At 39.3% G+C, this 14,660-nt stretch overlaps 1 protein-coding gene across 2 annotated transcripts in view; it reads left to right on the plus strand.

Moving 5' to 3' along the window:
• Nucleotides 1–14,660, plus strand: part of CDKAL1 (CDK5 regulatory subunit associated protein 1 like 1) — a 759,057-nt gene that overhangs the window by 168,737 nt on the left and 575,660 nt on the right. The window lies entirely within an intron of this gene.

Raw genomic sequence — 14,660 nt, forward strand, 5'->3', positions numbered from 1 at the left:
ACCGCTCTCCTGCCACCCAGTTCTGAAGGCAAGGAAAAAGAATGAGCAAGGTCTAAAAAAGAGGTTATGTTGGGGAAACCCGGATTATGGTAACCCTATTTGTTGTGAACTTGTGACCACCTTACAATAGGCTTGTGACCCTCTTTAGGGTTGGGACCCCCAGTTAGAGAATCACTGTCATAGGCTAAATAAGCTGAGGCTGAAGGGTTTGCATATGAGACGGTTGTTATGAAATTAGCAGGAAGCACTCTCAACATGTTTAAACATTTAATGAGTAATATCTTGGATACTTTGTTTAAAATTTATTGCTGTAAACTAGTACAGTGGGTAGTCACAAAGACAGATATATTTCAAAATGCAATACAAAAGACTTGTCTTTGTGAATGTCTGACAAAATAGGTTTTTTCATCAAGAAAGTTTGTTGCTATCACTGCATCACATCATACAATCATGATTTGAGATAATAAAGCTAAACATCGTGATCAGGAGCAATTATATGTTACTAGGCAAACACTATTCCTCTGTGCAGTTAGGTACAGTAATTCATGCTTCAATAATTTCTTTCATCACCTTTCAATTAATTATTCATCATGTCATTCACAAGTACATTGCGTGGCAATCAAGTCCATACCCCTCCCAAGTATTGAACCCTCCCCCCCCAAAATTAATTAGCCCCTTCCCCCCACATTTGCACATTCTGACAGGTACTATTTCACCTCTTCCATTGGGCTATGCAAGTACATAATGTGACCACACAAAACATCCCTGACTTCCGTTGCCCAAGTGCAACCATCTCCAGCTATGGTAAGTTCACTTTCTAGATGAGCATCCAGATTCAGCGGCCTTTTGGCGTCATAGGGCCATTCAGTGGGATATGGCTCACCTCTGGCTTCACAAAGATTGTGAAGAGCACAGCAAGTCACAATAATGCAGACCACATTGATGACACTGGCACCCAAATGAGTCTGTAGACACTGTCAATGGGATTTTAATCTGCCAAAATCACATTCAACAACTGTTCTACATCTGCTGGGAGTGTAATTAAACCTTCTTTTGCCAGGGTCTTGGAAATCAGGGTATAATTTCATAAGCACAAGAGGGCACGTGGGGTTCCCTCAGAGTAACAGTGGGCACAGTAACTATGTTTGACAGTCTCTTTAGGTTTTGTCTCTTTAAAATGAGGCACAATAATCAATATTTTTATCTATTTGTTATAAAAAAAAAAAAGTAAGATGGACTTTTCTAATTGGAAGAAATTTGGGAATAGTCTGTAATGTCAAACAGCTGGATGAAACGAAGATGAGGTGGCCATCTTTTGAGGATCTCTAGTGACTTACTCTGAGGGAAGAAGTAACCCATCGAAGTGCAGGAATTTGTCTATGGCAGTGTACCTGAAACCAGTGTACAGTAGCACCAGAGTACTGGTGTCTGTAAACTAATAACTCCCAGGTTTTTGCAATGTGTACATGTGCGTTACTTGGCTGAGATCATTATATATGCCATTGTCAATGTTTAGTTTATCTTGTTGAGATTCTAATTCCACTCAGACTGCATTTAAAATTCTGTTTCTAATGGTTACCTTTTTTATTTCAGATGATGGTCGTTATAACAATTAAAAAGCTGCAGTAAGATATTAATGTTTTGTTCACCACCTTCAGCAAATGTTCTGCTCTGTTGCTTTCAGTTAATAAAATTGACAGTTGTTTGTATTTTGTCCCTTATTGCTACAGACTAGATTTGTTCTTTTTATTAAGCTAAGAGTGCATCTTGGATAAATGTAAGTTGAGAAATAGATGCCTTTTGTAGCATGTAATGTACTAGAATAAGCTGTTTACCTTCTGGGCATTGCAGTTATTTATGATATTTAACCATCATTAACAATTTGGCAAAAATTCTCTAGCTGACTGGATAACTTTGTCAAAAGTAACCATCCAGAATGTAAATCTATTAAATCAAGCTACGATAATGTTACTTATGACTTAATTTAATTCTAGTTTAAAAATTTTTATCATTGTGCTTTTAATTCTGTATTGTAACATTTAAAAATGCCATATCCTAAACTTCTACCAATGTTAGATATTTTATAGCACTGTTGCTTAATTGCAGTTAGCGCTTAGTTAACTAAAAAAATTAATCTCGATTAAAAATTTATTACAATTAATTGCAGTTTTAATCGCACTGTTAAACAGTAGAATTTTATTAAATATTAAATATTTTCAGTTTTTCTACATTTTCCTATATATTATATTCTGTGTTGTAATTGAAATCAAAGTGTATTTTTGATTATAAATATTTGCACTGTAAAAATGAAAAACAAAATTAATAATATCTTTAAATTCACCTCACAGAAGTACTGTAGTGGAATTTCTTTATGGTGGAAGTGCAACTTACAAATGTAGATTTTATTTTCCGTTACATGACTGCTCTCAAAAACAAAACAATGTAAAACTTCAGAGCCTACAAGTCCACTCAGTCCTATTTCTTGTTCAGCCAATCGCTAAAACAAACAAGTTTGTTTATATTTACAGGAGATAATGCTGCCCTCTTCTTATTTACAGTGTCACCACAAAGTAAGAACAGGCTTTGCATGGCACTTCTGTAGCCAGCATTGCAAGATATTTACATGCCAAATATACTAAACATTCATATGCCCCCTCATGCTTCGCCTACCATTCCAGAGGACATGTTTTCATGCTGATGATGCTCATTTAAAAAAATAATGCGTTAATTAAATTTGGGACAGAACTCTTTGGGGGAGAATTGTATGTTCCCTGCTCTGTTTTACTCACAAATGGATATAATAATAATTGTCTCATGGATGTGGTGAGATTTAATGTTTGTAAAGTGCTGAGAAATACTGGGTGAAAGACTTACAAGAACAAAATGTAAAGGTTCCAGCTCCCTATTGCTGCAGAATCAAGGCTGTAAGCAAGGGAGAATGGTTTTAATATTATTATTGTGTTCCCAGTTCAAGATGGCAATGTTGTGAACTTCAGTCTTCAGCAAAAAGATGGTTGGTACTTAGACCAACTATCCTTTCTTGTTTTTTATAAAATTAATTGCAAATGCCTTCATGATTTATGTTGCCCACCCACTGAGTTTTCTTTTTTCTTTCCTGAGGCTACTGATGAATCTGTTAGTTTCTTTTAAAGGGAAGGAGGGGGAAGCAGCACAGATAGATAAAACAGGGGGGAGAGGTGGGCTCCTCAATTATTGCAAGGAGAGTTCAAGGCCCCTTCAAATTATGCTAGCAAAGTTCCACAAGCTGACTAATAAATCAAATCAGAGAGTGTTGAAGGGAAGAGACTTAGCTTCCTGGACACAATAGAGTAAACTGAAATAGCCCTTTTATTTTGTTTTCCCAACCAGAGCAAGCCGAGGTTGATCTTAGAAATTTTTCCTGAGGGCCGTTAATGTACACAAGGCAATGAACAGGTTAATTGGTTATTTGTAGCGTAGCTAATTCTTCCATTTATCTATAATTCACAAAAATACTTTTTTACTCTTAGGTGGGAGGTTTATTGTAGGTTCATTCATAGTCCAATATGTTCTAGAGTGACCCACCAGCCTGCCTTCTCTTTTACTTTATGGGCTAAGTACTGCCAGTAGCATCCTTGTAAGCATAGTTCCATAGTCTGTCAGGCCTAGAAGTTAGGACATATGCCTTCTGTCTATTGTAGCTGTTCAGTAGATTAGCATTTTTGATCCATTGTGGAGTGAGCGGACTTAAACTTGCAATGTCTGTTAATGGTAATCATGCAGCTAAGATCTAATCAACTGTAGTGAAAAATTACCCCATAGAGTGTCTAAACTTTCAAAGTATTCAGTTAAAAAGAAAACTAATACACTAGTCTCTTTAATAATAAATTGTGATGTTACTATACCACAACTCCTATTACAAATTCCTGAAATGTTGAGTTTTCTCACTAATATTTGAAACCTGAATTGAAATAGTCAAATAAATTGTATAAATGTGAGACAGGTTATTTAAAAAAAAAAAAAAAAAAAAAAAAGATTCTCATGAATTTCTGGTAACCACTGGAATGTTTATTCTCTATAAGGAGTAGAGCAATCAGGAATTTAGCATAATTAATCTTTACAGATTTCAAACAGCCTGTTCAATATTCAGAGACTACAGTATAAGTGACTTTTTTGGTAGAGTTTCACATTCATTTTTTCAGTAGTGGAAATAGCTATACACAAGTGGCAGGCATTTCACGAGCAAGTCAGATCTCTGCACACTTCTAATTTTGGGCATCAATGTTGTTGTTGTTTTAAGTACTACAGTAGTTTAAGTAGTTTTCATAACCAGAACTTTAGGGAGTGATTCAAGGTAAAGGGAGTGAATAGGTGGCACATGGTTTTTATATCATTCCTGATTTTTAGCTGAAAATAAATTGTATTTGTATTTCATAAGATTTGCCTTTTAGTGAACCTACATGTACCCCGGTTTGAGAACCACTGCTCTAAACTAGAGTTTAATATTATAGAGATAAATGAGATAAAATATAACAGGGCTTCCCAGTTTTGGGGTCACTATCTGTTTCACTCTAAGTTGTTTTAGGGGAAATGTATGGGATTTTTGCTATTGTAGCCAAAGTAATTTGAAAAGAAATAGCTTTGAAAAAATACCTAATACATGATTAGGGTTGCCAGCTTGCTTATTTCTGAAAACTGAACCCGCCCCCCATCGCTCACTGCTCTCCCCCCTCAACTCCAGCATAAGCAGCCGCAAGGGACTTGCAAACCCCAGCTCCAGCAGGGTACCTGGGAGTGCAGGTCAAAAGAATGCTGTGGCTGCATGGGAGCAGCCAGGCAGCCCTGCTGGAGAGCTAGGGCACAGCCCTCCTGCACAGCAGCCTCCTGTGTCCGTCTGCACTGCCTACTTCCCTCTTGAGCCCTCCCCTCTCCAGAGCTGCCTGAGAGCATGGCCGGGGAAGTGCTGGCTGATAAGACAGCTTGTGTTCCTTCTCACCTGGGGAACATGCCACGCCCACTGGGAGCCCCTTACCCCACTCACCCTGGGCGAACTACCAGACACTGCCAGGTCCCTTTTTCGACCACACGTTCCTCGATCTGCTGGCAATGCCCCTACTTATACAGCCCAAAATGCCGTTAGCCTTCTTGGCAACAAGAGCACACTGTTGACTCATATCCAGCTTCTCGTCCACTGTGACCCCTAGGTCCTTTTCAGCAGAACTGCTACCTAGCCATTCGGTCCCTAGTCTGTAGCAGTGCATGGGATTCTTCCGTCCTAAGTGCAGGACTCTGCACTTGTCCTTGTTGAACCTCCTCAGGTTTTTTTCTGCCCAATCCTCTAATTTGTCTAGGTCCCTCTGTATCCGATCCCTACCCTCTAGTGTATCTACCACGCCTCCTAGTTTAGTGTCATCTGCAAACTTGCTGAGAGTGCAGTCCACACCATCCTCCAGATCATTAATAAAGATATTAAACAAAACCGGCCCCAGGACCGACCCTTGGGGCACTCCACTTGAAACCGGCTGCCAACTAGACATGGAGCCATTGATCACTACCCGTTGAGCCCGACGATCTAGCCAGCTTTCTATCCACCTTACAGTCCATTCATCCAGCCCATACTTCTTTAACTTGGTGGCAAGAATACTGTGGGAGACCGTATCAAAAGCTTTGCTAAAGTCAAGAAATAACACATCCACTGCTTTCCCCTCATCCACAGAGCCAGTTATCTCATCATAGAAGGCAATTAGGTTAGTCAGGCACGACTTCCCCTTCGTGAATCCATGCTGACTGTTCCTGATCACTTTCCTCTCCTCTAAATGTTTCATAATTGATTCCTTGAGGACCTGCTCCATGATTTTTCCAGGGACTGAGGTGAGGCTGACTGGCCTGTAGTTCCCCGGATCCTCCTTCTTCCCTTTTTTAAAGATGGGCACTACATTAGCCTTTTTCCAGTCATCTGGGACCTCCCCCGATCGCCATGAGTTTTCAAAAATAATGGCTAATGGCTCTGCAATCTCACCCGCCAACTCTTTTAGCACCCTCGGATGCAGCGCATCCGGCCCCATGGACTTGTGCACATCCAGTTTTTCTAAATAGTCCTGAACCACTTCTTTCTCCACAGAGGGTTGGTCACCTTCTCCCCATGCTGTACTGCCCAGTGCAGCAATCTGGGAGCTGACCTTGTGCGTGAAGACAGAGGCAAAAAAATCATTGAGTACATTAGCTTTTTCCACATCCTCTGTCACTAGGTTGCCTCCCTCATTCAGTAAGGGGCCCACACTTTCCTTGATTTTCTTCTTGTTGCTAACATACCTGAAGAAACCCTTCTTGTTACTCTTAACATCTCTTGCTAACTGCAACTCCAAGTGTGATTTGGCCTTCCTGATTTCACTCCTGCACGCCTGAGCAATATTTTTATACTCCTCCCTGGTCATTTGTCCAATCTTCCACTTCTTATAAGCCTCTTTTTTGCATTTAAGATCAGCAAGGATTTCACTGTTTAGCCAAGCTGGTCGCCTGCCATATTTACTATTCTTTCTACACATCGGGATGGTTTGTTCCTGCAACCTCAATAAGGATTCTTTAAAATACAGCCAGCTCTCCTGGACCCCTTTGCCCTTCATGTTATTCTCCCAGGGGATCTTGCCCATCTGTTCCCTGAGGGAGTCAAAGTCTGCTTTTCTGAAGTCCAGGGTCCGTATTCTGCTGCTCTCCTTTCTTCCTTGTGTCAGGATCCTGAACTCGACCATCTCATGGTCACTGCCTCCCAGGTTCCCATCCACTTTTGCTTCCCCTACTAGTTCTTCCCTGTTTGTGAGCAGCAGGTCAAGAAAAGCTTTGCCCCTAGTTGGTTCCTCCAGCACTTGCACCAGGAAATTGTCCCCTACACTTTCCAAAAATTTCCTGGATTGCCTGTGCACCGCTGTATTGCTCTCCCAGCAGATATCAGGGTGATTAAAGTCTCCCATGAGAACCAGGGCCTGTGATCTAGCAATTTCTGCTAGTTGCCAGAAGAAAGCCTCGTCCACCTCATCCCCCTGGTCTGGTGGTCTATAGCAGACTCCAACCACAACATCACCCTTGTTGCTCCCACTTCTCAACTTTATCCAGAGACTCTCAGGTTTTTCTGCAGTATCATACCGGAGCTCTGAGCAGTCATACTCCTCTCTTACATACAACGCAACTCCCCCACCTTTTCTGCCCTGCCTGTCCTTCCTGAACAGTTTATATCCATCCATGACAGTACTCCAGTCATGTGAGTTGTCCCACCAAGTCTCTGTTATTCCAATCACATCATAGTTCCCTGACTGTGCCAGGACTTCCAGTTCTCCCTGCTTGTTTCCCAGGCTTCTTGCATTTGTGTATAGGCACTTAAGATAACTCAATGATCGTCCCTCTTTCTCAGCATGAGACAGGAGTCCTCCCCTCTTGCGCTCTCCTGCTTGTGCTTCCTCCCAGGATCCCATTTCCCCACTTACCTCAGGGCTTTGGTCTCCTTCCCCCGGTGAACCTGGTTTAAAGCCCTCCTCACTAGGTTAGCCAGCCTGCTGGCGAAGATGCTCTTCCCTCTCTTCGTTAGGTGGAGCCCATCTCTGCCTAGCACTCCTCCTTCTTGGAACACCATCCCATGGTCGAAGAATCCAAAGCCTTCTCTCCGACACCACCTGCGTAGCCATTCGTTGACTTCCACGATTCGACGGTCTCACAATGAGGTTACTTTTCTCAGAATTAGAATTAACTATTTAGATTATTCTCAGAAATTTTTTGTGCTACTAGACGTAACTAGTGACTTTAAAGCTTCAGTATTTAAAAAAAACCATGAGTAGTATTGAGCTGTGTATTACTTCAGTTAATCTAAAATAGTGCTGTATAAAATAAGACAGGTTTTGCTGGAGGATTTCTCTGGTGCATTAGATCAATGTGTCTCAACCTTTCCAAACTACTGTACTCCTTTCTGGAGTCTGATTCGTCTTGTGTACCCCAAGTTTCACCTCACTTAAAAACTACTTGCTTACAAAATTAGATATAAAAATACAAAAGTGCCAGAGCACACTATTACTGAAAAATTGCTGGCTTTCTCATTTTTACTGTACAATTATAAAATAAATCAACTGGAATATAAATATTATACTTACATTTCAGTGTATGGTATATAGAGCAGTATAAACAAGTCATTGTATAAAACTTCAGTTTGTACTAAGTTCGCTAGTGCTTTTTAAAACTAGGCAAATATCTAGATGAGTTGATGTACCCTCTGGAAGACCTCTGCATACCCCAAGGGGTTATACGGCATACCCCGTGTTGAGAACCACTGCATTAGGTAAACAGCAGTTCTGATTAATTTTGCTCCATAATTTTCTGAATTGAGTCATATTTTCATAAGGGCTTAGGGGTTTGGGTGGTCAGAGAATGTTGATTTGAGTGAAATTTTTGTATCCTAGCAGTAACTAAAAACATATTCAGTGCACATACCTGCTAGTTTGAAAACTGTATAATAATTTACACAGTGTAATTTAAGTGTTTTCTCAAAGTATTCTTTTAAAACATAACAAAAATCTGTCAACTTGATACTTTTTTTAGTAATTTAGATGTTTGGCATTAAAACTCTTTTTGATGGGTTTGATAATTTCCATTTGTCAAGCCTATTTTTCTTTACAATTTTTAGCAGCAGCAAGGACTGGTTTAAGGTTTGTGGGGGAGCTGGTAAGATAATTCTTTGGGACCTCCTCCAAAATGACAGTAATTTTAAACAAAAAAAGACAGCCAAACAGAAGGGGGTAAGAAGTAGTGTTCTGATATGTTACCATCAAAGGTCTGTACTCCTATTATCTTTTAGATACCATGATGATGGATGTGGTTGAAGAACTAAATAAAATAGAATTCCCTCCTCCCTTGAAATAGCAGTTCACCATGCCCCCCATTAGTTTTTCCCAGGAGAGTATAACAGAGATGATAATGGAAGTGCACTTGTCTCTGTATAAGAAAAATTAGCAGAACTGAGCTTTGGTCTGAGGTCTGCTACCCAGTGAATAAAGGAGAGGGCTTAGGAACCCATTCCTGACCCGGGGAAGCGACAGCTACGTTTTAGTTTCTGCTATATCTTATATGTAATTTATTTCTTTGTTCCTAACTTCCTGCAGTATCCTTCCTATATATTGTATAATTTCTATCAAAACTTAAACTTTTGCATTTCCTCACCTGCAACTTTCATAAAGTGAAAAATGCATCTTAACCTCATCCTGCTACCTGATTAAAATGATCATTACATCTCATTTAACTTATTTAGCCCATGTCCTTCCATTAGGTCCAGGATAACTTCTGACTATGCATATTCTGAAAGGCCTTCTATTAGAGAGTACTTCCAAGAACACGTTCCTGTCTTTGGCTTTTGTCATAGTAGTTGTAGCCATTTCTGAGTAATTAGAATCTTTGGTGATCAAAGTTTTTCCCCCCTTCCAAGCCTGTAAAATCACGTCCTGATTCAGTCACTCCAATCATCACAACCCCACAACTGCCCTGGAAGTTGCCAACAATCAACTGACAGTCTTGCTTGTTCCCAACTTTTAGCCAACCTGTCTGTTGTGACTTGTATCGTTGTTCTCAGCAGACTTCATGTAATCTCTTAGCACTATTGACCCTGCATTATGTGTGTATCTAATGTTCTGCAAATTCTACATCCTGTTTTTGAAATCTCCATCTTCTTACGTGGCCGGAAGAGATCTCTTTGCTATGTTATAAATGGAATCATGCAGTTTAACTGGAGCAGTCATCATGAATAATGTAGTGTTAAAACTAATATAAAATATATATCCGTTTGTTTCTTCGCTCTCTTTCCTTCACTTTCTAGGAAATCTCAAATTCAAGGTACAGTATATAACCAGTTTATTTTTTAAATTGTTCAATAATTTCATTTTAAGCAGGGTTTGATATTCCAACTGTTGACAGTGCATGCAGGTAATTTGAAGCCTGCTTGGTCTTTAAACTGGAGTCACTGGTATTTCACAACAAAATTAATTGGATCAATAATGTATCTTATGCTAGATTTCTTTTAGTTTTGAGAAAGTGATAAACAAAACAATAGGAAAGATGGGAAGAAGAGATAGGATAAATGAGAGGTATATCAAACGTAAAGGAAAGAGACAGTATGAAGATTAGAAGATATAAACAAAGGGGAAGATCAAAGATACAGTTCCACACATACAAAATGGGAAATGACTGCCTAGGAAGGAGTACTGCAGAAAAGTATCTGGGGTCATAGTGGATCACAAGCTAACTCTGAGGCAACAGTGTAACCCTGTTGCAAAAAAAGCGAAGATCATTCTGGGATGTATTAGCAGGAGTGTTGCAAGAAGTTTAGGCTTGAAATTAGACAAAGGTTTCTAACCATCAGAAGGGTGAAGTTCTGGAACAGCCTTCCGAGGGAAACAGTGGGGGCGAAAGACCTCTCTGGCTTTAAGATTAAGCTTGATAAGTTTATGGAGGGGATGGTTTGATGGGATAACGTGATTTTAGTCAATAGGTCAATAACTTGCCATCGCTGGTAACAATGGTCAATGATGGGATATTAAAAGTTACTACAGAGAACTTTTTCCGGAGGGTCTGGCTGGAGAATCTTGCCCGCATGCTCAGGGTTCAGCTGATCGCCATATTTGGGGTCGGGAAGGAATTTTCCTCCAGGATAGATTGGCAGAGGCCCTGGAGGTTTTTCGCCTTCCTCCGCAGCATGGGGCAGGGGTCGCTTGCTGGAGCATTCTCTGCGACTTGAAGTCTTTAAATCATGATTTGGGGACTTCAACAGCTGAGTCAAGGGAGAGAATTATTTCAGGAGTGGGTGGGTCAGCTTTTGTGGCCTGCATCATGCGGGAAGTCAGATTTGATGATCATAATGGTCCCTTCTGACCTTAAAGTCTATGAGTCTGAGTCTATGAGACATGAGAAATCATTCTTCCGCTGTACTCTGTGCTGGTTACGCCTCAGTTGGAGTATTGTGTGCAGTTCCGGGCGCCACATTTCAGGAAAGATGTGGACAAATTGGAGAAAGTCCTGAGAAGAGCAACAAAAATTATTAAAGGCCTAGAAAACATGACCTATGAAGGAAGATGGGGGAGGGGGGGAGCGGGGTGAGCAGGGGGGAGAAGAGAAGATTGAGAGGGGACATAACAGCTTTCATGTACATTAAAAAGTTGCTACAGGGAGGAGGGAGAAATTATTCTCCTTAACGTCTGAGATAGGACAAGAAGGAATGGGCTAAAATTGCAGCAAGGGTGGTTTAGGTTGGACATTAGGAAAAAATTCCTACTTGTCAGGGTGGTTAAGCACTGGAATAAATTGCTTAGGGTGGTTGTGGAATCTCCATCATTGGAGATTTTTAAGAGCCAGTTAGACCAACACCTGTCAGGGATTGTCTAGATAATACTCACTCCTGCCATGAGTGCAGGGGACTAGACTAGATGACCTCTTGAGGTCCCTTCCAGTCCTACGATTCTATGATAGAATAGAGGTTTAAGTAACTAAATTATACAATACATATGAAAGCTATACATAATGATTTGGTTAATGCTTCCATTAACTCTAAATCAGAATTTGTTTTCCTTCCAAAGTGAAACTTTTCTTAACTCATCAGTATGAGGAGCTTCCGTTTTACCAACTTGGAGTGAGGTACATGTGATTAAATAGCCCATCTACACATGCAAACATAATTTTGTATTAATTTCAGCATAAGAATAAATATCTACATTTTTAGCATGGACCACGTAACCCAATACATAGCAATTCAAGCTAGAACGGGGGCAGATCATTTTATAGAAATCTTTTTTTAATAAATATTTATGCTGCGCAAAGTAAGACTTTAAAAGTGTGTGTGGGGGTGAAATAATTGACACCTACTTAGGGAGCCGAACTTGACAATAGGTGAAGAGAGGTGACTAAATTGGGTCAGTTCCTGCTCCCATTGAAGTCAGTGGCAAAGCTTTCATTGACTTCAGCGAACAGGATTAGGTCTTGTGAACAATCCCTAATATTTAACTTCTGGAGAGAACAGCATGCTACAGATGTGTTAAGAGGCATGGTGCTTTAGAAAAATGCAGAAGTTGGCAATTTTCCCTCCTATGTCTGACTCCTGCTGCCACCACCTGCAGCATTTCACCGGTGATGTGGTTACTCTCCGCTTTCTTTTTCTTTTAGCAAAGCTGAATCAGCAACAGTTTAATATGCCCATACTGCATCAAAGTAAGAAATCAAAAGCTAAAGGCATTCATGTGGCCAGCAGAGAGCTGGAGATAGGTGAAGATGGGAGATGACTGAGATTCTGCAGGGTTTGCCGTCTATGCTTTTAAAGTCTGTAATATGTGGTTTAAGATAACAATAATGGAAAAAGGATTAACAACTATTTTCCCTTTTTCCAAACAAGATATAAATTATGGATACCAGTTATGTCACTGTATCTTGTTTGCATGGTGCATTTAGACTGCAAGTAGACAAATTGCCAAAGAGATCCAATCAGTGTTCCAAACTCAATTATAATTCTGCTTTGGTGACAAATCCAGTGTATACATTTATATGGCCCTCACGTGACCTCCCTAGACTAACAGGTTTAACAATGAAAATCTGTGTTGAGGAAAGATCAATACTGGAATAGTAGGCTGTTGCATATCAGGACTGAGTTGCATTGGTAAAGACTTTTGTGGGAAATCTTATTCTTAGGAAAGGTATTCCTATTCACTACATCACATAAGCACACTCATGTGCTGTCCTGAATCAGGGCCTCAAAGATTTAAACTCAAATAACAAGTGGATATCCACAAAAGTTTGTTTCCAGATTTCTATTTGAAGACTAGATTGTATTTCCTTTTAATATTTTAAAAAAAAGTAAATTTTAACTGTGTGTATTGATTTGGGTAGGCTAGAGAAATTTCAGCAAGCAATAGTGTTTGTAAAATGAATTTCATTATGAAAATTCAGCATGGGAATTCAATAACAGAACAATGTATCTTACGGACAACATAAGATATTTTAAAACAAAGTTAATACACATTTTAAATTGCAGAAAAGCAGAAGAAACACAGGACTTTCCAACCCAGAGCAGAACAAGTAGGAGCCTAATTATCAGGGCTGATCACCCAAGTAATCCCCCAAACAGATTCTTCAGATACTATAAAACAATTTACTTCCTCAGATAAATTTAGATTCCGACAAATAGGATCTCTCACTTATGGAAGAAGTATCTCATTAGTTTGTGGAAACTTGACAATCTAAGACAAAACATGGAAGGTTATAATGCTCAGTCAGTGGCAAAAAAAATGTAGTTATTGCTATGTATTTGCATGACCCAGAGACTAAGCAGATTTGGGTCCATTCTGCTATGCACTTTACAGACCTACAGATAGACACAGTCCCGCTCCCAAATTTCTTACAATCTAAGAGGGATGGGGAACTTACTATGACTGGGGGAAAGGGATACAACAAAATATATACAGATTATTATGTAGAAATATATGTATTTGATGATGTCTTCATCTTAAAAATCAATTTATCGGATTTTTTTTTAACCTGGTATTGTTTGAAATAAGTCACTTTGTATATAGTCAATGTCACTCTTTCCTCTGCCAAGTCAATCAGTTAGGCAGATTTCCCTGTTTATATTGATTGTTCACATACCTAATGTGAGAGAGAAACATTATTAAAATAGGAAAACATTATAAAACAACAAAAATGTGGAGGTTCTAGAATAGGGGTAGTACCTGAAACAAAGCTGTATTTCTTTCAAGTAATTAGATTCTAATTGATTGTGTATCTGTAAAGTTGTAAAATGATTTCCATTATAAGTGTCCATTGTCACACTCAAATTTCCAAAAAATTTCTTTTCAAATGAAACTTTCTAAGCTTGGTCTACATCTGAAAGTGATTTTTTTTCTGGAAAGTTTGAACAAAAACTGTTGAGCTTCCCTAAGACGGGCAAGATGAAAATACCCTCTCTCTCCCACACGGTATTTCCTACTTTAAAAATGAAAAAAAAAAAAAAAAAGTCTTGAAACCACTTTTTCACAGGTCCTTGTCAAAAATAGCTAAACATGCTTTCTTTGCAAGGCCTTTCCATAGTCTTTCCTACACCTTTTGTGTCTCAGTGGAATTGTTGCAGTTCTACTGCTCTCTGAGCTTCCATGCACATGTATAGTTTAGGTATGGGAAAAGTTTGCCTTTAAGTGCTAGTTATTTGAATATGCGGTGAAAATGTATCATAAATGTAAGTTTCCAAGGAGCTAACTCAAATAACTCTCCGCCAAAAATTATGATCCCTAGTCAGAAGACTTTTTGCATGGTTGTGTGTGAAGTGGTTGCGCTTAAAATATTTCTACTAGTTCAAAAGTATTCGTTGGTTCTGTTGCTTCACCCCATTATATGGTAAAGTCTTTCAAATTGACAAATATTTTAAGCATGACTACCATACCAATCCTATAAATAATGGTAGAAACTGTTTAGGAAGCACTGCAAAAGTCAATTCACCTTCAGCTGGGGTGAGTAATCTTTTTTTGGATGAACAAATACACAAGCAATAATTTAACCCTTCTCACTAAAATGGTGACTAGATTTTTGTGTCCAAGCTAGTAAATTTCTGTGACTGTTTTTGCAAGCTGTTTTAGGGCTAAAACATTAAATGGAGCTAAATTGAATATATTAATCTG

The sequence above is a fragment of the Trachemys scripta genome, chromosome 2 (assembly GCF_013100865.1).
Source record: "Trachemys scripta elegans isolate TJP31775 chromosome 2, CAS_Tse_1.0, whole genome shotgun sequence".
NCBI lineage: Eukaryota > Metazoa > Chordata > Testudines > Emydidae > Trachemys > Trachemys scripta.